The sequence below is a fragment of the Ursus maritimus genome, unplaced genomic scaffold (genome assembly GCF_017311325.1).
Source record: "Ursus maritimus isolate PB19 unplaced genomic scaffold, ASM1731132v1 scaffold_31, whole genome shotgun sequence".
Taxonomy (NCBI): Eukaryota; Metazoa; Chordata; class Mammalia; order Carnivora; family Ursidae; genus Ursus; species Ursus maritimus.
The window spans coordinates 6,027,661-6,052,789 of NW_024425675.1; the positions used below are offsets into that span (position 1 = coordinate 6,027,661).

At 35.6% G+C, this 25,129-nt stretch overlaps 1 protein-coding gene across 6 annotated transcripts in view; it reads left to right on the forward strand.

The window, feature by feature from the left end:
- ZNF438 (zinc finger protein 438) overlaps positions 1 to 25,129 on the forward strand; it is a 173,067-nt gene that overhangs the window by 38,333 nt on the left and 109,605 nt on the right. For 5 of the 6 annotated variants that reach the window (XM_040645282.1, XM_040645280.1, XM_040645281.1 and 2 more), the window contains one exon: positions 5,597 to 5,656. The exons of the other annotated variant lie outside the window; for it this stretch is intronic. The gene's annotated coding sequence lies outside the window, so the exon portion shown is untranslated. The remainder of the gene's footprint in view (positions 1 to 5,596; positions 5,657 to 25,129) is intronic. 6 annotated transcript variants of the gene reach the window in all.

The window sequence follows — 25,129 nt, forward strand, 5'->3', positions numbered from 1 at the left end:
TCACTTGTACTTCTGGTATGATATTTAACAAATGATTGTCTAATCCAAGGTCACAAATTTTCTGCTCTTCTTCTAAGAGTTTTGCAGTTTTAACATTTACATTGATTTCTGTGACCCATTTATTTTATATTTTATTTTATTTTTTTAAAGATTATTTATTCGAGAGACTGAGAAAGAGAGAAAGAGTATATGAGCAGGGGCAGAGGAGGAGGGAGAAGCAGGCTCCCTGCTGAGCTGGGGCCCCAACATGGGTCTCTATCCCAGGACCCTGGAATCATAACCTGAGCTGAAGGCAGACACATAACCGACTGAGCCACCCAGGCGCCCAGTGTGATCCATTTTTAGTTAATTTTTGCATATGGTGTAAGGAAGAAGTCCAGCTTGGTATTTTTGATTGTGGATATCCAGTTGTCCCTGCACCATTTGTTAAAAAAGATTATATTTTTCCCATTAAATTGTTTTGGATAATGCCCTATCAAAATTGACCATAAATGTAATAATTTATTTCTGGACTCTCAATTTCTTTCCATTGTTTTACATGTTTATCTGAATGCCAGTACCATACTATATCAATTACTGTAACTATATAGTAAGTTTTGAAATTGGGATATGTGAGTCTTCCAACTATCTTTTCCATTTTTTGAGATTGTTTGGCTATTTTGGGTCTTTTGCATATCCATGTGAATTTTAGGATAAGTTTTTCAGTTTTTGCAGAAAAGGTAGCTTGGATTATAATAAGAATTGTGCTGAATATGTAGAATAATATGAGAAGTATTAACATCCTATCAGTATCAAGTCTTAACAGTCCATGGACATGGAATGTTTTTTCATTTATTTGTCTTTAATTTCTTCTAATAGTATTTTGTAGTTTCTAGGGTGCAAGTTTTATACTATTTTTGTTAAATACATTCCAAGTATTTTGATCTTCTTGATGTGATTGTAAATGGAATTGTTTTCTTAATTTCATTATTTCATTTTTGGGTTAGTCATTGCTGTTGTATAGAAAAAAAAAGAATTTTATATATTATTCTTGTGTTCTGCAACCTTGCTGAACATGGTTGGTTATTTTAAAAGTTTTTTTTTTTTTTTTTTTTTTTTTTTTTAGTAGATTCCTTAGGATTTTCTGTATACAAAATTATGTCATCTATGAAGAAAGATGGTTATACTTACTCCTTTCCAATCTGGATGCTTTTTTTGTTTTTGTTTTTGTTTTTGTTTTTTCTTGCCTAATTGCATTGGCTGAACTTGCAGTGAAATGTTAGGTAGAAGTGTAAGAAATAGGATGCAGTTCTCTTGTTTCTAGTTTTAGGAGGGACACATTCAGTCTTTCATTATTGAGTATGATGTTAGCTGTGAGTTTTTTGTAGATGTCTTTTGTCTGGTTGAGGAAATTCTTGGTTTGTTGAATGCTTTTTATAAGAGGGTGTTGGTTTGGCAAATGCTTTTTCTGTGTTTATTGATATGATCATGTAGTTTTAAAAAAATTTGTTAATGTAGTATTAGTTAATTTAGTTAATATAATATTTATTGGGGTTTTTTGTTTGTTTGTGTATTGAACCAACCTATCATTCCTAGTGTAAAACTCACTTGGTCATGGTTTTAGTACTTTTTACATATTGCTGGATTTGCTTTTCTAGTATTTTGTTGAGGATTTTTGCATCTATATACATAAAGAATATTGGTCTGTAGTTTTCTTATGTCTTCGTCTAGTTTTGGTATCAGAGTAATACTGACCTGTAGAAGTGTTCTCTCCATTTATATACATATATATGTGTGTGTGTGTATGCATATGTATCATATATGTGTATATATGTGTATGTATTATATAACCAATGAAGCCCTCTGGGTCTGCACCTATATTTGTTGGAAGTGTTTTAATTACTAACTCAATCTCTTTACTTGTTATAGGCCTATTCAGAGTTTATATTTTTTCTTCAGTCAATTGTAGTAAGAATTTGTTTTCATTCATGTACTCAATTGGCTGATGTACAGTTGTTCATAGTATTTGTTTATAATAACTTTTGTTTCTAGAAGGTCAATAGTAGTGTTCATTTGTTCATTCCTGATTCTGGTAATTTGTGTGTTCCTTCATTTTTTTTTTTTTTTTTTTCTGGGTTACTCCAGCTAAAGATCTTTCAATTTTGTTGCTCTTTTCAAAGAACCAGCTTCTGTTTTCATTGATTTTCTTTCTCATTTTTCTCTTCTGTATTTCATTTGTTTGCACTTTAATCTTTATTATTCCCTTCTTTCTGTTTGCTTTTCTGTTTGCTCTTCTTTTTCTCAGTTCTTAAGATGGAACTTTAAGTTTTTCATTTGAGATCTTCTTTTTTAGTATAGGCATTTACAGCTATAAATTTTACTGTAAGCACTGCTTTCTTTAGCTGTACCCCATAAGTTTTGGTATGTTGTTTTGATTTTCATTCATGTCAGGGAATTTTCTTATACCTTTATGAGTTCTTCTTTGACTTATTGGTTATTTAGCAGTATAATGTTTTATTTCCACATATTTGCAAACTTCCAAAATTTCCTTCTTTAATTGCATTCTATCATGGTCACAGAACATTCCTTGCATGATTTTAATCACTTTAAATTATTGAGGCTTGTCCATGGCCTTGAATTTGGTCTACCTTAGAGAATGTTTCATGTGCACTTGAGAAGAATGTGTATTGTGTTGTTGTTGGGTGAAATGTTCTATAGATGCCTATTAGGTCTCATTGGCCTAAGTTTTGTTCAAATCCTCTATTTCGTTTTGGATTTTCTTCTTGGTTGTTCCATCTATTATTCAAAGAGGATACGATGTCTTCCATTATTGTTTTTGAATTGTTTATTCTTTTGATTCTGTTACTGTTGTCTTAAAGTTTGTTTTTTTTCTCTTTCTCTTATGGTCCCTCTTTGCATAGTGTGTCTTTTTCCTAACTTTTACTTTCAACCTATTTGTATCGTTGAACCTAAAATGTGTCTCCTGTAGGGACACTCTTGCCCTTGAACAACACAGGGGTTGTGGTGCTGACCCCCAGCACAGTTGAGATCCACATATAACTTTTGATTCCCCCAGAACTCAACTACCAGTAATGTACTGTTGACCAGAAGCGTTACTAATAACATAATAGTCAATTGACAGATATTTTGTATGTTACATATTTTATGTGGATATGTTATATGTTCCAATAAAGTAAGCTAGAGAAAAGAAAAATATGATTAGGAAAATCATAAGGGGGGTGCCTGGGTGGCTCAGTTGATTAAGCATCTGTCTTCCGCTCAGGTCATGATCTCGCGGTCCTGGGATCAAGCCCTGTGTCATGCTCCCTACCCAGTGAGGAGTCTGCTTCTTCCTCTCCCTCTACCTCTCCCCCCTGCTCATGCTCTCTCTCTCTCTCTCAAATAAATAAATAAGTAAATAAATAAAATCTTTTAAAAAAATTAATAGGAAGAGAAAAATACATTTACAGTACTATACTGTATTTATTAAAAAAAATCCACATTAAATGGACTTGTACAGCTCAAACCATGTTTTTCGAGGGTCAGCTATCATTGGACTTTTAAAAATATCTGATATCATCTGCTTTTTGATTGGGTTGTTTAATGTGTTCACATTTAATATTATTGATATGGATGGTTTTGCATCTGCTCTTTTGCTTTTTGTTTTCTGTAGGTCTCATGCCTTTTTTTGTTCTCTTGAATTCTTTTAAACTTAAGTGAATTCTTTTGAATTAAGTGAATATCTTCCAGTGTGGTATTTTTTGTTCCTTAATCATTTTGAAATTATGTATCTTGAGTTATTTTCTTAGTGTTTGCTCTAGGTTTTACAATATACATTTTAACTTAGAAGACTCTATTTCTCATTTTTACTTATATTCAGCAGAATAAACTTTTCTCCTGTATAGCCCCATTTTCTCTCTCCCCACTTTTTGCTGCCATTATTATATGTATTATGTCTATATGTTGTAGAAACCCAACAATATATTGTTATAATTTTTACTTTATATATTTTCATGTCTTTTATTTTTTATGTATCTATTCATTTGAGAGTGAGAGAGAGAGCACACAAGTGAGGGGAGGGGCAGAGGGAGGGGGAAGGGGACAAGCAGACTCCCTGCTGAGAATGGAGCCTGCCCCGCTGGGCTCAGTCCCAGGATCCTGAGATCATGACCTGAGCCAAAGTCAGACACTTAACTGATTGAGCCATCCCAGTGCCCCCTAATCTTACGTCTTTTAAAGAAGCTGAGAGAAGAAAGGAGGGTAAATATGTATTTATAGAGTTAATTGTATTAGCCTTTCTATTTTTAATTCTCTTCTTATATTTGTGTGGCTTTGAGTTTCCATTTGGTGTTATTTCCTTACTCTAATACAGCTTTCCTCTCACCTGCTTCATCTGTTTTGTTATTGCAAATATAGAAAATTTGTGTATGTTATTAGCCCAGCAGTATATTTGTATGCATATTGTTTTATTGAATTACTCTCTAAATCAGTTAAGAAAAGAAAGGGGGAATTAACTGAGTTTTCTATTTGATGTATCACCTTACACCAATAGAAAGCTGGCATCATTTAAGTGTGAATTTCTTCTGTTAACAGAACCAACAGAGTAACAGCTGTCCATGAGCTTTGATTGTGTAAACAAGATAAATTGTAATTAGAATTGAGAAAGAGAAATTTAAAGACCAGTCATTTGATCTAAATGAAAAGTCATGCTTTATAGAGTAATATGTAAAATCTCTCCATCTGCTTTTCTTAAATTGGTCTTTGAGCTAGTCAGAAGCAGGGGCAGCAGCATTAAATATTTCTTCCACATCCACCCAAGACTGAAGGAGTTAGTTGTCTCTAGCTATTCCTGTCTGAGTGTGCTTTTTTTTCTGCGAGTGGCTTGGGTATTGTCTTTGAGAATGAGGTATCAGTTACAGCCCCATCCAGAGATGGGTCACTGCTCAAGGTCTTTCAGATTTAACCACATGTTAAATTGGCAACTGAGTGCACATGAATCTCATACAGCTCAACAAGATAATGGCAGAACCTGAAAGTAAAAATCCAGGCTTATTATACTCCTACCATTATCAACAACAAAAAGCACTAGAGTAAGAAAAATCAAAGAGAAATAATAAATTTAGTGGGACACTGTGACAGCAGGCATAAGCTGGGACTGTCTCAAGCAAACTGACACACATGGACACTTTACCAGATGTGTATTTTCTCAAAAACCTCCTACCTCCATACTCTGGATTACTATTGTCCCATCAAAGCTATGCCCTCAGTATGAGTCACTTGTTTGTGACGATTTAGTAATTTCTACATTATGTTCGTGGAAAAGAACGTGAAGCATTCCTCCTAGTCAGTTTCATTCATTCGGCATTTCTTTTTTTCTAGAACATTTTCTGTTCATCTTAAAACTTTCATTAAATTTTGCATGCCTTCAGTTTTAAAGTAAAGACATGTAATAAATTTCCCACATTATGCTCCCTTAAATTAGTTCCTTTGTTATCTTAATAAAAATATACAGTAATTAAAAATGAAATTTGGGAATGAAAGGAAGGCAGTTTCTACATGTTTGATAAAAATGGATTATTTGAATATGATTATAATAATACTTTACATTCTATTACAGAATTAATTAAAAGGATTCACTGTATGTCTTATGAGTGTTTACCGGAACCTTGGGAGACAGGTAAGTGACAAGGATTTTTTGCAGAGATATTTCTGAAACATTAAATAATTTGATCTCATAGGTTCCTGACAAAGTTCCTGACAAAGTGACTTACCTCTTTTTCTCTTAAAACACTAGTAGAAATATCATATTTACATGCATCTTAATGTAACATTTCTCTAGGATCCAACAGGTCATATTTTCCAGGGAGCCGAGGGCTATTTTCTGTCATATTTATAATGAAGACATTTAATAAGACGCATAAGTTTGGCACGTACCAGAACTTAAAGCACTAAAAAAATAAAATAAAATAAAAAATAAAAAATAAAAAAAAATCAGTAAATGCAATGTGGTACCTGGATTAGATCTTGTGACTGAAAAAAGGCATTAGTGGAAAAGCAGGAGAAATCCAAACAAAGTGTGAGGCTTAATTAATAGCAGTATATCAACATTAATTCCTTAGTTTTGCCAAAACCATGATTATGTAAGGTGTTAAAGTTGAGTGAGGGGTATACAGGAACTCCATAGTATCCTTGCAACTTTTCTGTAAATCTAAAATTATTCCCAAGTAAAAATTCACTTAACACAGAAGAAAATAAAGGTTGATTTATTTGAAAATTATACTTTTGAAGTAGCTTTTCTCTGTAATAGTTTGAAAAACCAGAATTGTTACCTTTTAAAAAATCCAGATTCCGTGAATAGGGATGCAAGGGAATATGTGACTGTAGGTTTCATTTTTCAGTTCAGAGGAGGGTGTGGGATTTCAGATTTTGGATATGGGCATGGTGTTTGTGACCATCTCCGTACACCTGATCACAGACTTGCCCTTTGATTCTTTTAAGGTGCTTCTGTGCTCTTTGGTAGTTTAGTACAGCACTTTGTATTAATGAAAGCAGTTTCCCCGTGCCATGCCTTTTTCTTTTTCTTCTCTTTACTTTAATATATTGTCGGAGGCCAAAAGGCCAGTAATGGGCCTCCAGTTTGGAGTTGAGACCCTCTCAGTGTCGTCTTGTTCAGTTCCACCTATGTGAGCTTCTAGGTCAAGTACGAGACATAGTTGACCTTTTGTTAAGGAGTATGAATAAAGATGAACATGACTCTTAAATAGCCATTTCTGTAATTGAGCTAAAATAATTGATTGCTGTCAGATAATAGAAATTCTCAGTTTCAAAAATGAACTCTTAGCAGTATAACTCTTTTAAATTTCTATAAATATTAAAAGGCTACAAGAATGGAACTCTGTAGTTTGCTGAAACTATTACATAACTTTTCATTAATAAAAGTAAAATAGCCATGCTGGTCTTATAAATGGTTTCCTGCTTCTGTTGCCAACTTTAATGATTTTAGTTAAACTTAAATTTCATAAAAGGAAATAGAACTCTATTATACTTAAAGGATATAGACATTTAAAACAACAACAGGCCTGAGTGACTATTGCAGAATAATTATTAGGCTAAGAGATTTCTGTTTTGCTTGATGGTATTTATTCAGAATTGGTATTATCAATCTCATGTTAATAGAATTGATATCTTTACTTCTTAGTTGTGTAACATAATTTTGCGAAATCTCGGTAAAGAAGTTCAGAAAAATGGAAGACAGCTTTTTCAGGACAAGTTTAAATTCCTTTGATCATGTAATAGTTCATACATAAAAAACAAACAAAAAACCTCTTTTATTAATCTTTTGTGCTAGAAGAGCCCTGAAAGTGTTGTTTTTAGAGACTTCCTTTATCATTCAGCTGACTGTCCTTTTGTGGTCATCTAAAATATAAATGAGAATAGCTAATATGTATTGAGCACTTTCTATGTACCAGGCACTTACAGTGATCTGATTTAATCTTCACAAATACAAAAATAGTTAGGAATTCCCTTTGTAGATGTCGCGGGGGAAAGGAACAGATGTCTTCAGGCTAGCCCTGAGGCTTTGGTGCAGAAAGAACAGGTACCCATGGTGTGCAGTACCTACTGTTTGGTTCATAATGTTACCAGATTCCAGGAAATCCTTAATCCATGGATACATGGTAAACTGCAGAGTACTTTAATTCTTCTGGGGAAAGGGGTGTCTGATCACACTGGGTGACCTAGAGCAGATTGGCCTGGGGTGACTAGCCTGGAGTACAATCTCTTGTTCCCTGTTTCGGCCTAGATCTGGCTCATTCTATGGTTCCCTAACATGTCAGTTGTTCTCTGTCACCTGATTAACTGCTGAACACTCACTCATTGTGTGCTTCATTGATCATAAGCCAAGAACTTTTGGCAGCTCTGGGGAACATGATCTCAGCGTGCCTCCTGGTCAGTGTTGGGCAACTAGAAGTTGTTAGTTGGGGTGAAGATTTGGATCCAGAAGCCAGGACACATGCCAGAGGCCAGAGATGTGGTAATTGAGCAGCTGACACGTGAAATGCAGCTATCCAGACTCAGTCAATAGGGCAGGAGTCAGAAATAGAGTAGGCACGTGACTTTGAAAGGTGGTTTTTGAAGTTTATGATGGGTGGCTATGAACTTCGTACATATAAAATACAGTTAACATTTGAACAATGTGGACTTTAGGGGTCCTGCCCCACCCCCATAGTCAAATCACATATAACTTTTGACTCCCCTAAAACTTAACTACAAATGGCCTATTGTTGACAGGAGGACTTGCTAATAATGTAAACAGTTGATTAACACATATTTTGTACATTATATGTATTATATACTGCAGTCTTACAATAAAATAAGTTGGAGAAAAGAAAACGTTATTAAGAAAATTGTAAGGAAAATACATTAGAGTACAGTACTGTATCAAAACAAAAATCCATGCAGTGTTTTTTTTTTTTTTTTAAGATTTTATTTATTTGACAGAGAGAGAGAGAGAGAGAGCACAAGCAGGGGGAGTGGCAGGCAGAAGGAGAAGCAGGCTCGCCTCAGAGCAAGGAGCCTGATGTGGGACTCCATCCCAGGACCCTGGGATCATGACCTGAGCCGAAGGCAGATACTTAACTGACTGAGCCACCTAGGCGTCCCCAAATCCATGCAGTTCAAATCCGTGTTTTTCAAGGGTTAACTGTAATTCTGTTTTTTTGAAGAAGAATATGAGTTACTTACCAGCTTATTCATCAAAGTCCTCATTACACCATGCAGAAATCTCTGTAACTTCTCCCCATCAGTTCTCGCTATGTCTTTCTGTAGCTCTAAATCTCCAGTCTCTCTTACACTTGAAAGCATAAAATACACATAAAAATACAAAGTCTCCTTTGCTATCTTGTCTTCTTCATGGTCTTTAAAAGTTGGCATTCTTCAGGGCTTAGTCCTTGGCCACCTTCTATATTTATTCCCTATGTGGTCTCATGTGACCCCTTGCTTTAAATGCTTTCTGTTCTCCCAGATTTATTCCTTACCTTGATCTCTCCTGTGAGCTCCAGGCTCATATCTGTGGCTGCCTATTCAACATCTATTTGAAAGTCTAATTTGAAACATTTCAAACTTAACATGTCAGAAATAGAACTCTTGGACTCTCCTCCCCAAATGTGTTCCTGCCCTCCTTCTTCGTCTCAGTAAATGATCAACACAGTTTTGCTCAGGCCAAAAACTAGAGGCCATCTTGAGTTTTCTCTTTCCTTCTTAACCCATATCCAGCCCATTAGTAAGACCTACATATCCTCCTTTTGATATATATCCCAAATACCCCTGTATTGCCTCCACCCACTACTTCCCTAATATAATACAACCTGTTGTCGTCATAAGTTGCCTGGATAATAGCAACAGTCTTGTAACTGGCCTTCCTTATCTCCTCCTTGCACCTCTGCAGTCAGTTCTCCATACAGGGGCAAAAGTGTTTTTTTGTTTTGTTTTGTTTTGTTTTGTTTTAATGTTAAATGGTTCCTGTCCTTTTTCCTGTTCAGAACCCTTGAGTGACTACCCATCACACTCAGGATAAAACCCCAGGTCTCACCATGTTCTGCCAGGCCCTCCATGTTCTGCCTGCTGACTTTATCTCCTACCATTGTCTGTCTTGCTCACTGTGCTCTAGCCACAGTTGCCTTTTTGCAATTCCTTAAATTCTCCAAGTCCATTGGAATCAGCTCAATCCCTCTTACTCCCTACCCTACATCCTCATTCCAACCAGCTCAGCCTCCCGCCTGATACGAGTGGAGGTAAATTTAGAGAGAACAAAAGTACATATCCAAGGCTCTCTAGCGTATGTAGTAAGTGAGGTTACACTAGACATTTTGCAGCCTATTCCAAGTTTCTGTAATTTGCGTTGCTTTCAAGTGGAAGAGGAACCGGAGATTTAGAGCTACAGAAAGACATAGCTAGAATCAATGGGAGAAGTTGCAGAGAGAATTTCTGCTTAGTATAATGAATGCCATAATGAATAAATTGGCAACAATTACATGTACATGCAAATAAACGGGGCTCCTTCGCTGGACAGTGAGTCCTCCCGCATTGGCAGTATGAATAATTGAGGCTGATCGGGTTGAGGCTCCACAAATAGTGGAGGGAAATGTGCTGGAGTGGAGGACGGGAGAATTGATTTTGAGAGCTTCCTAACTCAGATTATGTAAGTTTTTAGAATCTTTTAGAATCTTTTTTTTTTTTTTTCCTCCAGAGCACTCTTTCTCAGAGTCTTTCTCAGATTTATGCTCCTGTATTTGTATTGGAAGCTTTCACCAAAAAAGGCCAAGCACCTCTAGGGGAGGTTTCCAATATTTGAAGAGAAAGAAGAGCTACCTGTTTCAGGGTTGATTCCAGTCAGACTGGTCAGATCCCATCCAAAGGAAATGACTTTAAGACATTTTTCTTTCTTTCATTTTTTATTTAGAATTTATTTTGATTAATTTTTGGTCTAAATTAAATAATACATATACACACAAATTCCCTGATAGGTTTTAGTTATTAAACAAAAAATTCACTGAGTCGCAGAAGTAAGAGAATAATATGTGGTAACAGCCTTTTTGTTGTTGTTGTTGTTGTTGTTGTTGTGAAAATAGCCTTTTGATCAGGGTTTGCTAGAAATTTGCTATAATGTAATTAGAAGAAAATTCAAAAACGAAATTTGTGCTATTACTCAATTTGACTTAAAAAAAGATATAAACTGGGTTTATGACAGCCTAGCCTTGGAGGAAACATTTGCTTCCTGCCACCCACATGTCTGTCTTCAACCTCTCCAAAAACATCTGCTCTTTTTTTTTTTTCTCAATAAATATATAAACTATTTAATAGTTTAGTGAGGGCTTCAGTCAGGGCATCTACCAACACAAATAGTAAAGGGCAAATATTTTTAAGAAAAGAGTAGTGAAATAAATACTTTTTTATGCATAATTATGGTTTGGAGTAGAGAATCCTACTTTTTAATATTTATTGATTTACCACCTTTTAAGCATAAGTTTACTGAGAAGCAAAATCTGTGCCTTTTCTGTATTAAATTCCTAGTGTGTGTGTGTGTGTGTGTGTGTGTGTATAAATAAAATAAACACCCTTTACATTGATGCCTCCTTTTTTAGTAAGGTATGCCAAGCAGGTTTTTAAAGGGAGATCAGTTTTCTTTTCAACCTTTAAAGTTCAGTAACCTGAATCTAGAAGTGAAATATCTTTCAGTATGGAGCAGGGAAGGAAGTAAAAAGGAGGCAAGATAGGAAAGTGTGATATATTTAAAATCTCATTCTCCTGGAGAGGAGGGTGTTGGGCACAGAAAGAATTTCTAAAGTCTGCATAGGGGTGTTCTTGAAGATCTGGCTGAACACCACACTGTGCATTCAATTTGAAACCCCTAGAAACTGGCAAGGACAACTTGTAAGGAATGAAAACTTACCAGTTCTTCATAAGAATGAGTCCTAGAATAAAGGTTTCTCTACACAAGTCCTAAAAGAGCTTAAAACCAAGCCTCAAAAGAATCACGTTAATCCACAAGTAACTTAACTGTCTGACAGAAGTTTAACACTCTATAAAGTAATACAAAAACATTTAGCACTCAGCAACATAAAATTCACAGTAAATTACATCCAGTTAAGCATTACTTGATAAACAAAGAAACAAGAGAAAAATCTCATAATGAGGAGACAATAAAAATAGACCCTAAAATGACAGAGATGACAGTTAGCAGACAAGTACATTAAAGCAGCTATTGTAAATATGGTCCATATAAATAAAACATAACGAGCGGTGAAATACAAAATATATATAAAAAAAAAAAGTGGAACATCCAGAGATTTAAAAATGCAGTAACTAGGTGGGATTAAATGCAGATTAGATCTTTCGGGACAAGAGGTCAAAGAGGTCAGTGAGAATTCAACCAAAAGGATAGAGAGAAAAAAGATTGCAAAGGATGACGGCAACTTGGTGCCCTATAGGAAAAATGCCATGAGTCTAACATAAGTGTAAGTGGAGTCTCAGAATTTTGGGGGGGAGGGCAAGAGAGAAAAAAAAATTAAATAAATAATGGCTGAAATTTCCCCCAATTTGAAGTAAAATCTAAACCCACAGATCCCAAAAATTAAACAGACCCCAGGCAAGATACGTACACCCCAAGGCACAATGTAAGAAAATTGCTGAAAATCAGTGATAAAGAAAAAATTTTAAAAGCTGTCAGAGGGAAAAAAAAAAACATTGTGTTCAAAGGAATAAAGTTAAGAATTTAGACAGCAGACTTACCAGAAACTGTTCAAACCAGAATGCAATTTAATAGCATTTTTTTAAGTGCTAAAAAATTGTCAACCTAGTACTCCGTAGTAACAAAAATATTTTAGGAAGTTAAGGAGGAAAAAACATAAGGGAGAAAGAGCTTTTTTAGACAAAAATTGAGACAACGTAAGACCAGCAGACTTACCTTATAAGAAATATTAAAGGGATTTCTTTAAGCAAACAGGAAGTGGTAGCAGATGAAAATTTGGACTATACAAAGGAATGAAGAATCCCTTAAACGTAAGAATTTTTTTCTTTGTATTTTAGATTTTTTTTAAAGGTAACTGAAGCAAAAAATAGTAACAGTGTCTGTCTAGTGGAGTTACAACATGTAAAAATAAAATGTCTGACAACAATAGCTCAAAGAATTGGATAGGGGAAAGGAAGCATATTGTTGTAAGAATCTTTTTTTTTTTTTTAAGATTTTTTAATTTATTTATTCAACAGAGATAGAGACAGCCAGCGAGAGAGGGAACACAGCAGGGGGAGTGGGAGAGGAAGAAGCAGGCTCATAGCAGAGGAGCCTGATGTGGGGCTCAATCCCATAACGCCGGAATCACGCCCTGAGCCGAAGGCAGACGCTTAACCGCTGTGCCACCCAGGCGCCCCTTGTTGTAAGAATCTTAACCACAAATGTGTAATGTGTTTTGAAGGTAGGTTATAATAAGTTAGATAACATCCACTAGAAAAGGTTGGAAAAAGAGTTTTAACTAATAAGAAACCATTGGTGGATATGAAATGAACTCCTAAAAAAATAATCCAAAAGAAAATAGGAAAAAAGGGGAAAAAGGGAAAAAGAACAGAAAGGACACATAGAAAACCTGCAACAAGATGGTAGAACTACATACAACCATATCAGTAATCACACTGAATGTAAATGATGTACTCTAATTAGAAGGAAAGATTGTCAGGTTGAATAAAAAAGTAAGAGTAAACTCAGTGTTGTTCTTAATAAACTCCTGAAATAGGTTAGAAAAAGGGTGGGAAAATATATACAATGTAAGTACTATGTATAAGAAAACTGTAGTGGCTATATTAATGTCAAAGTGGGCTTCAGAACAGGTGATGTTAATAAGGTTAAAAAGGGACGCTTCATAATGATAAATGGATCACTTCTTCCAGAAGAAATGACTTTAAATTTAAATACAACCAATATGCTACATTGTCAAAATACATGAAACAGGAACTGATAGAGCTGAAATAATACATTGAGAAATCTATTATAATTGGACATTTCAACATTGATAAAAGTAATTGATGGGACAAGTACAAAGAATATCAGGAAGGATATAGATGTATGTATAACACTGTAAACTAATGGAATTTCATTGGTATTTATAAAACATTCCACTCAAGAATAGCAGAGTATATGTTCTTTTCAAATGCACGTGGAACATTCATCAACAATAGACCACCATATGCTAATATATAAAACAAGTCTCATTAACTTTAAAATAATGGAAGTTAGGTATAGTATGTCCTCTGACCCCACCAATTAAGTTAGAAGTGAATATCAGAAAGATATCTGAAAAATCCTCAGTATTTGTAATTACGCCAAATGCTTCTAACTCATTTGTAAAATAAATAAATAAATAAAACAGGGAAATTAAAAGTTGTCTTGAAGTGAATCAGAATGAAAACACATAAAAATCTTTGGGGTTTAGCTGAAGCAGTGACCAGACAAATATTTGACTTTAAATACATGTATTAGAAAAGAAGAAAGGGATAAAATAAGTGATCTAAATATCCACCTTAAGCTAGAAAAAGAAGAGCAACTTAAAACCAAAGTAAGTAGAAGGAAGGAAATAATCAGCAAGATCAGAAATCGAAGAGATAATCAAGGAAACCAAAAGCAGGCTTTTTGAAAAGATGAATAAACCTCTAGCTAGTCTAATCAAGAAAAATAAAGAAGAAGGAAAACACATGTTAATAAGTATAATATCAGGATTGAAAGAAGGGATATCATTACATAGTCTACAGAAGTTAAAAGCATATAGAAGGAATATTATGAACATCTAGAAATAAGTTTGACAACTTTGATGAAACAGATAAATTCCTTGGAAGATACATTACTGAAATTGACTCCAGAAGAAATAAAATTAGAGTAGTACCATATCTTAAAGAAGTTATATTCTTAGTTTAAAACCTTTCCATACTAACAAAGCAAACCAGAAACCAAAACCAAAAGAATTCCAGTTCCATACATGTTTTAACTGATGAATTCCATCAACCATTTAAAGGAGAAATAATTCCGAAAATAGAGAAAGGAGGAACACTTCCCAGCTAATATTAGGTATTATGTTGATACCAATCAAGATACATTCCAAGAAAATTATGAGCAAATATGCTTCATGAACATAGATGAAAAATTTTGAACAATTAGCAAATCATTTGAATCCAGCAATATATAAAAAATGGTTTATCCTGGGTGTGCACACTTGGTTTAACATTGGAAAATCCCCTAGTATAAGTCATCACTTTAACAGGAAAAATGGGAAAAAAGCTATATGATCCTGTGAATAGTTGCAGAGAAAGCAATGGACTAAATTCAAGAGCCATTCATAAAAAATTCTTAGGAAGCTAAAAACAGAAGGGAACTTTCTCACCTTGAGAAAAGACATCTACATATAACCTCTAACTAAAGTCTCATTAATGTCACAAGTTAGAATGCTTTCCCCCCAAGATAAGAAACAAAGCAGGGATGCCCACTCCCCTCCTTATGTCTGTCTAACACTGTGATCACAGCCAGTGTAATAGGCAATAAAAAGAAAGAAATGGCATACAGATTGGCAAAGTAGAAATAAAACATCTCTATTTGCACATAACATGATGATGTATAGAGAAAATGCCGAGAAATCTCTCAAAAGCCACCAGAATTTGTGATTGAATCTAGCAACATTGTAGGACACAAGGTAGATATACAAAGTCAGTTAGTATGTGTATATACGAGCAATGAAAAATTGGAAATTGAAAATTTAAATATATATGGAAATACAAAGGACCTAGAAAAGTAAAAAAAAAAAAAAAAAAACAAAAGAATTGACAAAGAAGAGCAGTACTGGAAGTTTCAAGACTTCCTCTACTTTTTAAAAAATTTATTTATTTGAGAGAGAGTGTGTGCTCGTGAGCAGGGGGAGGGACAAAGAGAGAGGGAGAGAATGTTAAGCACTTAACTGGGAGGGAGAGAATCTCAAACACTTAACTGAGTGCAGAGCCCAGACACAGGGCTTGATCCCATGACCCTGAGATTATGACCTTGGCCAAAATCAAGAGTTGGATGCTCAACCAACCTAGCCACCCAGGTGCCCCAAGACTTCCTCTACATTTTAAAGCTTCCTCTTTAAAACGACAGTGATCAAAGCAGTCTTGGCCTAAAGTAGATATTTATCAATGGAATAGAATAGAGAATCCAGAAACAGACCCACATATATATGGTCAATTGATTTTTGATAATTATGCCAAGATAATTAAATGGAGAAAGGATAGTAGTAGAACACCTGGATACCCAAATGTTTTTTAAAAAAATTAACCTCAACCCTTACTTCTTCATGTACAAAAATATCTTGAAAAGAATCATGGATCTAAATACAAAAGACTAAAACTATAATACTTTAAGAAAAAAAAATCACAAAATATTCGTGAACTTAGGATAGGCAAAGATATCTTAGGACACAGAAAGCATGAACCATAAAAGAAAAATTGACAAATGGGACTCTATCAAAATTTAAAACTTCTATTCTTTGAAAGACATCATTAAGAAAATGAAAAAGGTAGTCTTTAAAACAGAGAGAACATATGCAAAATATATATACCTGACAAATGACTTGTGACCAGAATATATAAAGAACTTTTACAACTCATTAATAATAAGACAACTCAGTTAAAAGAAAAATGCACAAGAAAATAATGAATGGCCAGTGCAGCACAGGAAAAGAGATTCAAAATCATTAGACCTCAGAAAAAAAGCAAATCAATACAATGAGATACCACTATATATTCATCAGAATAGCTAAAATTAAAAATTAAAAAAGAGCAAGTGTTAGCTGAGATAGAGACCAATTGGACTTTCATATATTTTGCCATGGGGAAAGTTAAATGATAAAACTATTTTAGAAAACAGTTTGGTAGTATTATAAAGGTAAACATTATTGCCGTAAGATGCAACAATTTTACTCAATATTTACCCAAAAGAAATAGAAATCAGTTTACACATACACTGTACCTGAATGTTCATAGCACCTTTATTCATAATAGCCGCAAGCTAGGACCATCAACTAGTGACTAGATAAACACATTGTGGTATATCCATGCAGTGGAATGCTACTTGGCAATAAAAGGGGCTAAAGTGCTGATACACACAGCATGAATGACTCTCAGAAACATTATGCTGAGTAAGATAAGCCAGACACAATACAAATTCTGTGATTCCATTTACTGCCTTGGATTACTATATCAGAAATGTTAGGAAAGGCAAATTTAATCTGTGGTGATAATAAGCATACAAATTGTTACCTGCTGCTTCAGTGTAGTTGAGAGTTCAGTGTAGTTGGCCTGGATTAGGTATGAGAAAACTTTTGGCATGATGAGTGTGTTCTGGTGGTGATTATATGGGCATACGGATATATATGTTTGTAAAGTGCATTGAAATATGCATGAAAATGCACATATTTTACTGTATATAAACTATACTTCAGTAATATTTTTTATATTTTTAAGATTATATGAGAGAGAGGGTGTGTGAGCAGGGGGAGGGGCAATAGGGGAGAGAAAGGAGGAGGGAAAGTATCCCAAGCAGACTCTGTGCTGAGTGGGGAGCCCTTTGCTGGGCTTAATCTCATGACCCTGAGATCATGACCTGAGCTGAAACCAAGAGTCGGATGCTTAACTAACTGAGCCACCCAGGCACCCCTAGTAATACTGTTTTAAAAAACATTCCACAAATTTGAAAGTAATTTAACTAGCAAAAGATTAACTCTGTCTAATAGTAGAAGACCTCTGTGTAGGACTGAAACTGAGTCAACCTGAAAAATCCATTTAGATCAATCAGTATACACAATAAAAACAATAATACAGGAGGAGCGCCTGGGTGTCGCAGTCGTTAAAGCGTCTGCCTTCGGCTCAGGGCGTGATCCTGGCAGTCTGGGATCGAGCCCCATATCAGGCTCCTCTGCTGGGAGCCTGCTTCTTCCTCTCTCACTCTCCCTGCTTGTGTTCCCTCTCTCGCTGGCTGTCTCTGTCAAAATAAATAAATAAAATCTTTTTAAAAAAACCCAATAATACATAAATTAAATATCCTTGAACAAGGAAAGAGAATAAATGAATTCTCAGTATACTTTCTAGCCTATGATTTGTATTGGAGTAGGACCCTAGCATTCTTATAATTCATTGATGTTACTTTTCTGACTTCTTAAATTGATACTTGGTAATGTCCTTGGCACTAAGATGAATCCAGCTAAAATGAAGCGATTACATATAATTCATTCTGGGTTTGGTTTATTATTCTTTTGCATTTTTCTCATTAGAATATGTGCATAGTACTCTAATGTCTCTAGAATCTATTCTTCCTTTTGGAAACAGAACCTTTAGATTTCACCTAGAAACTACATTGCTTTGCTTCTCTTGCAGCAGGGTGTGGCTTTGTGACTAATAGTAGTTGAAATGTGATTGTATAAGGTTACCTCCTTCAAAACAAGCCACGTGCCCTAGACTTTCTCTTTTCCCTTTCTGTTTGGCTGGGATGTTTCACCAGGTATAGGAGCCATCTTAGGTCCAGAGCTGGAAGTCATGTGAAGGATGATAGAGCCAGCTTAGGTCCTTGGTGATCTTATAAAGCATACCTTTCCCTGCCACCCTGTATTGTAACATGAAAAAGAAAAATTTCCAACTTGAGCTACTGTATTTTTTTAATCTTTTTTTTTTCAAAGATCTATTTATTTATTTTAGAGAGAGAGTACGAGCAAGAGGGGCAGTGGGAGAGGGAGAGGGATTCTCAAGCAGACTCCACACTGAGTGCAGAGCCCCTCACAGGGCTTGATTTCATGTGACCCTGGGATCACAATCTGAGCCAAAACCAAGAGTTGGACACTTAACTGACTGTGCCACCCAGGCGCCCCTGAATCTCTTTGTTATGGAGGAAAGTTTATATGCTAATCCAAAGGAAAGCATTTAAGAATTCTGTCTTTCTCTTTGTACTTTTGCGCCAATATATATTAGTGTGCAGCCTCAATTAAAATTATTTAGGAGAGTGTTTCTCAAAGTTCAAGTTACTTGTAAAACTTTAGGTACTAATTATTAATAAATGATATACAGGTTTTCTTCAACTTACAATGGGGTTATGTCCTGATAAGCCCATTGTAAGTTGAAAATATCTTAAGTCGACTATGCATTTAATATATCTCACCTACCAAACTTCATAGCTAGCCCAGCCTACCTTAAGCATGCACAGAACACTTGTATTAGCCTGCTGGGCAAAATCCTCTAACATAAAGACTGTGTTATAATAAGGTGTTGACTATCTCATGTAATACATTGAATGCTCTATTCAAAGTGCAAAACAGAACGGTTGTATGTGTACAGCATGTTTTTAAGCCCATTCGTTGTTTACTCTTGTGATTGGGTGGCCGATGCTGCCCCTGCCTGGCCTCGTGAGAGTTCAGTGTTATTGTTACCAGTTTCTCCATGTTATATTGTTAACCTGGGAAAAGTCAAAATTCAAAATTTGAAGTAAAGTTTCAACTAGAATTATTTATCTGTTATGTTGTCAACTTTTCTATAATTTTTTTGTCTAGTCTGCCAAGGACTTAAAGATATAAATCACTAATTTATTTTATTAGTTTTTCCTTATATTTATATCAGGTTTTGTTTTGAAATGTGTGTTAATGTATTATTTGCTGTCAACATCTCAATTGATAATTATACCTTTTGTCAGAATAAGATGACTTCCTAAGTTTTGCTCTGTGCTTTGTGTTTTAGCTGACATGAATATTGCTACCTTAGTTTATATTTCCCTGTCTTTATATTTATTATATTTGTTCTTTCTTTGTCGTGTCTTTTAGATATTTCCTAAAAGTAGATTATAGCTAGATTTCATTTTTTATTCTACTGAGAACCTTTACCTTTTGAGGGTATTTTAATTCACTTATATGTATTGTCAAATTGATCTAATTGGTTTTACTTCATTTATCTTGTTTGAAGCTTTCTGTTTTAAATTCTTTTTTGTTTCCATTGTGTTTTGGACTTTTCGCTATTTGATTTAAAGTTTATCTTTGTTTAATTTGGTTTTGATTTTCGGAATTTGTGGGAACATTCCCAGTTATTTACTAGTCAGCTTGTTTTTTAAGATGTCCCTGTCATTACTGTATCAAGTAACACAGGGCATGGCACTTACATTCTCATTAATGTTTGCTTAGTGACAAAAGCTGTCCTCTCACTGCTCTGAGTCTCTGATAGGCTGTTAGCCTATCTTGAACACTCCTCGTCATGTGATGACCTCAAGTGGGTACCAGCTCCATTCCCTTTCTATAATAATGGAGCTTGTATAGGGGGCTTTCCCATTTTTTTGACATTGTATTTAAAGACTGTTTAGGGAAAAAGGGTCTTAGACAGCACTCGGTCTTGTCTTGGAAACAGTGTGGAAGGAAGAAGCCTGTAGTGGTTGCTAGGGGTAATATCTTTAAGAAAACAGTGATGTTGCGAAGTTATTTGTAGAAATGGAAGTCTTTTCTTTCTCATTTTTTTTTTTTTTTTAGCAGATAATTATGTGGCTGGACTACCAAGATGTAGGGAGTGAGGTGAAGCTGAGAACAGCCTCTCCGATATTGCGGGTTATGGTGAAGTTCTTGCCAAGAGACTCATCTTGGTGTGGTATGTGGAAGGCACAAGGGCTGAGGAGGCAGGAAAGCCTTTTTTCCAGCTTTGGTTCTCTGTTTTTCTTTGTGACCATGGCAAAACACTCAACTTTTCTGGGCCTCAGGCTAGATCTGTGAAATGAGGAAGATGACTCTGAGATCCTTTCTAACTTTAAAACTCCATGACTGACCCCGGCACCAAGGATAGCAAAGAGGTTTCCACTTGACAACATTTTTATTTTTAATTTCATTAAGCAAAGAAGTCAGCTTAAGTTCACCTCGCAGAGTCAAGAGGAATAAATCACTTGTCTTACTACTCTGAGTGAGGAGAGTAAGAAGAAGGGATCATATATGACTTGTGTGTTTATGCTCTGACCTAATATTAGGTAAGTGACACATGCTGTGCTGGAGATCCCAATTATAACGCCTGGAAGGAGTCTGGTCATAGAATGACTCAGAGGAATGTGAAGTCACTACTTTTCCCTGAGAAAGCGGAGAGAGATATTTATCTAGACTCCCAGAAGGTGTTTCTAGGATGTGTGATTGTCTCGAGATTGAGGATGCTGGGAGGTAGGCCCACTGTGTGATAATAGACAGCAGACTAAAGGTCACACTGAAGGTCTTTCATTGATGAGTTCCTGAGTGGTCAAAAGGCTGCTAGCACTGAATTCTTGTTTCACAAGATCAGCAAGAGGATGCTGCCCGAGCTGGCTTTTTGTCATAAGCTGAGCTGGACATGGTCACAAGCAGGGTGGGCAGATAGAATTCTGAAATAATGAACATGTCACAATTGTGAGAGAGCGAGGAACCAGTGCTGACTGAATAAAATCTATACAGCAGTCAAAGGGTGACTCTTTGAAGACAGGCTTTGTTCTGGCTCGATTCTGGAGGATGAGCCACCGACAAAGGCTTCCTCCAGGGCAGCGTGGAAAAGATCATGCGGCAGACGTTGGTTGCTTTTCTCCTCTGTAGTCAGCACTTTGAGGAGTTTTATTTCCCTCTCTACCAAGAGCTTCTAGGGGAAACAGAATTGTTTCATTTCAGAAATGCATTTTGTTCTAGTAAATAAAGACATATCATGAATAAATCCAAGTAAAATTCAAACTAAGTTAGAAGCTTGGATAAAAAATGCAGGGGATAGGCTTTTATGAAGTGCTGTTGTATGGTAGACCCACCTAGGGATGCGGAGATCAACATTCAGTGGCCTCTGTCCTCAAGAACTGAAGTTAGGTGGGCAGATAAATGGCTAATACTTTTTTTCTTGGTGGAGGAAGACCTTCGTTACTGATAGTAACAACCTGAATTCTAGACTCTTCTGTGGGACACTGGATTCCTCTTTTCTTCAGCCTGTACATAGAGGGGTACTGTATGTCATTATTATGCAGAAGGTTATTCACATTCTGCTGGACTACTCGGGTGAAGAGTTGGAAAGCACAGCTCTGTGCAAAGGAGTTGTCATGGCCATGGGCTTGCAACGTTAAATTGCTAATACTATGTTTCGTTAAGTTTTTACAGATCATCTACTCTAAGCAAGGCTCTGTGCTAGATGTTGAGACTACAAGGTAAGATAGAATCCCGGTTCTCAAGACATTTAGAGTCTAGAAGGAGATGAGTAATTGGATAAATAGAGCCCAGGATACATGGAGACATACGGGAGGGACTCAATCATTAGAATGCACAGGAGAGAATGAGGCAGGGAACTTTGCATGTGTTTTTTTTTTTTTTTTTTTTTTAAAGATTTTATTTATTTGACAGGACAGAGACAGCCAGCGAGAGAGGGAACACAAGCAAGGGGAGTGGGAGAGGAAGAAGCAGGCTCATAGCGGAGGAGCCTGATGTGGGGCTCGATCCCACAACGCCGGGATCATGCCCTGAGCCGAAGGCAGGTGCTTAACCGCTGTGCCACCCAGGTGCCCCAACTTTGCATGTGTTCTAATAGAACTAAACAGTGTCAAAGAACCTGTTTCTTCAGTGGTTGTAGTGAGCTGTGCTTAAAGTTCTGTTTTTTTCCAAGAGCTGTACATTTCTGATGTTAAGGATAATAACAGCCAAGAATTTGACAATGTTTTACTCTGTGTCAGGCACAGTTCTAGTGTTTACGTATAACCAGTTAAGTTATCCTTACAGTCGTCCTATAAGGTAGGTATTAGTATTAACCTAGAAACTGAGCCACAGGGCAGTTGAGTAATTTAACCTGACCGATGACAGGTAGCATGTAGTAGATCTGGGCCTTGTTTCCACAGTTGATGTTCTTAACTACTGTGTGAAGTTAAGCTGTCTAAAATCAAGAGAGTTGACTACTAGAAGAACCATTGTACATTTTTGTAGGTCCAGCAGCTTAATATTAATGAGTCTGCCCCTGAGCATCTAGGAGGAAAAAAAATGTCAATACATGTGCTTCTTATTTTCTAGAAACAAAGCTGTATATTATTATAATTATTATTGGAATTGCCGTGTAGCAGCTACAAATTATAACTAGAATATTTTATTTGAAATTATAGGAAGATACCTTTTGATCAGATACTGTTCCCCATTAATTGACCAAAAGGGGCTTTCTTGAATTTTGAATGTATCTAAAGAGATTGCACAGCCTTCCACAATCACTGAATCCCACAGCTCTTTGAGGTGGGGATTTCCTATTAATTCCAGTGTCTCCTAGATAAGGAAGAGGCTACTTTCTCTATCGGTCATCTGTTGAAATGTCTGTCTCTTTTTTACAACAGTGGAGACCTTTAATTTATAAGCTGGATTTGTAAATTGAAGGGGCCCAGGCTGGTTGGGTCTGTGGTGCATGTGGCTTACCTCCGTGCCTGAACCACGGGAGGCCCGCTATTTGCTGCACTGAGGGAGTTAATAAGAGCTTTTGTGACCTGGTTTGCCCAGAGTTTAGGGGCTCAAATCTAGACGGTCTGAAGGAAGAAAGAATGGGATGAAAAAGTCAAAGTTATGGTTGTAAACTAGAAGGAAAGTTAGAATTTTAAAACCAGCATCAATATAGCACGGACAAGAATTAGAAGTTAGGAAGAGTCTAGGAGGAAAGATTTTTAATTAGAGCAGCACTCAAGACTTTTGAGATTGTCATGATGATTTTAAATAGGCAACCTTTTGGCTTTAAAAATAATCAAGGACTTGACTTTCTGTCTGTGGTTTATTAAAGGTAAACACATAGAAAATTTAAAGGGAAAAGGTAATCTTTTTCTGTAAAACTGTTTTGATTTATGGCTTCCTGGACTTTGAAAGACTCCTTGCCCTTTGATTAAATACATTGAGTTGTTCTAAAACTTAATAAATATATTTTTTGTGCACCAGCAAGTATTTTTAATACAGCAATTAGGAATATCATTAGGAAGATTATTGAGAGCAGTATGTAACATAAAACTTGAATGGTATTACTAAAGAAAATGAGGTTTCAGACATTGGCTACATTAACTAAAAATAGAAGTACACTTTACATGTACTGCTGAAATCAACTATAGGAATGAAGAAACTTACTAAGATTTCGTGTAAAGATATTTTCTATTTTGCTTTTTAAAAAATGAATTTTATTTACAGAAGGAATACATATATACTTTGTTTAAAAAAAAAAAGCATTACACATCACAGTTCCCTTTGACCACCACCTTCCCATCCTCCCAGAGGTCATCATTTTGTCATTTATTCGTCCAAAAGTTTTTTGGAACATTTATATGTATATGTTTGTATGCACAGAACGGATATTTATGTTTTGCATAAATGTTAAAAAAACAACCCACGGGAATGTATTGTTTGCTTGTTAATTTTAAATACAGCTTTCTGTCATGTTTTGTTTTTAATTCTGCCATAATGTTATTAATCACAGCTGACGTTTATTGAGTAGTTATTATGTGCTAGACAAGATATTTAGCATTTTCATGTAATTTAGCTTAATAATCTTCATAATAAGCTTCAGAGGTAAGTAAAAATAGTTGTTTTATACGAATACATTTTCACCTTTATTATACCTCCCATTTACATTAAATTACTAATTCCAGTAGTTTATCATTCTTTAATAAGACTTCAAAAATAAACATGTGGAATGATTTGTAAAAGTTGGTAAGAATATAATATTTAGCTCTGTTAGTTTTGTTACTCTTGCTCAGTCAGCCTTTCACTACCAAGTCCCCGGAGCGGTGTCTTTGCTAAGCCACAAGGCCGGGATGTGAGGGGGACTCCAGCTCACCTTTTAGGAATGAAGAGGTAATTTGTGTCGTATCTGACTCATTCTAAATGAAGAACAGACAACCCCAGACATTCCTTACTAGTTAATGGTTTTAAAAGTCCTTGCCTGTGATGATGTCCTTATTTTGGGGAACAGTTAGAGGTTACAAGACCTAGGTGGAAGGAGGTTTGTTTTTGCAAGATGCTTCTCCCTGTGCGATGGACGAGGAAGCAGAGAGAGGCTGCTGCAGTGGGAGCCAGGAGGATTTTCTTTTTATGGGAATTGGTAGAAAGGGAGTGATAGTGAGTGGATTGGGAGGAAAAAAAGGTGGTGTTTATTATGTATTCCCTGATTTTGGAGTTTGGAGGAAGATATTTTCAAAATTTCATGACAAAATAAAGCACTTTTAATGAATGAGATAGCTCTTTAGAAAGCTTTAAATCTCAGCTCTGCTGCTTAACTAGCTGGGTGATCTCGAAAAAGCCACTTTATGCTGTTTCAATCAAATGATAATAACATCCACTTTATAACATTGTAGGGTTGAAATTATATAAAATATTTTATACATTGGGAAGTATTGTACAAATGTGCAAATATTAGGTGATATTCTTACTATTTTTATTATCATAACTCTTGTTGAGTCTGTTGTCTACAGTTTGCCTGTTTTAACTATTGCCTCTGTACTGAAGATTTAACCTCCTTGTTGCTTCTATCCTTTATTATTTGCAAGAGAGTTCTATATTAGGGCTGTCTTATTTTCCAAATAGAAGAGGCCTTATTGCTGAATCATTTAACAAATATCGAAGGC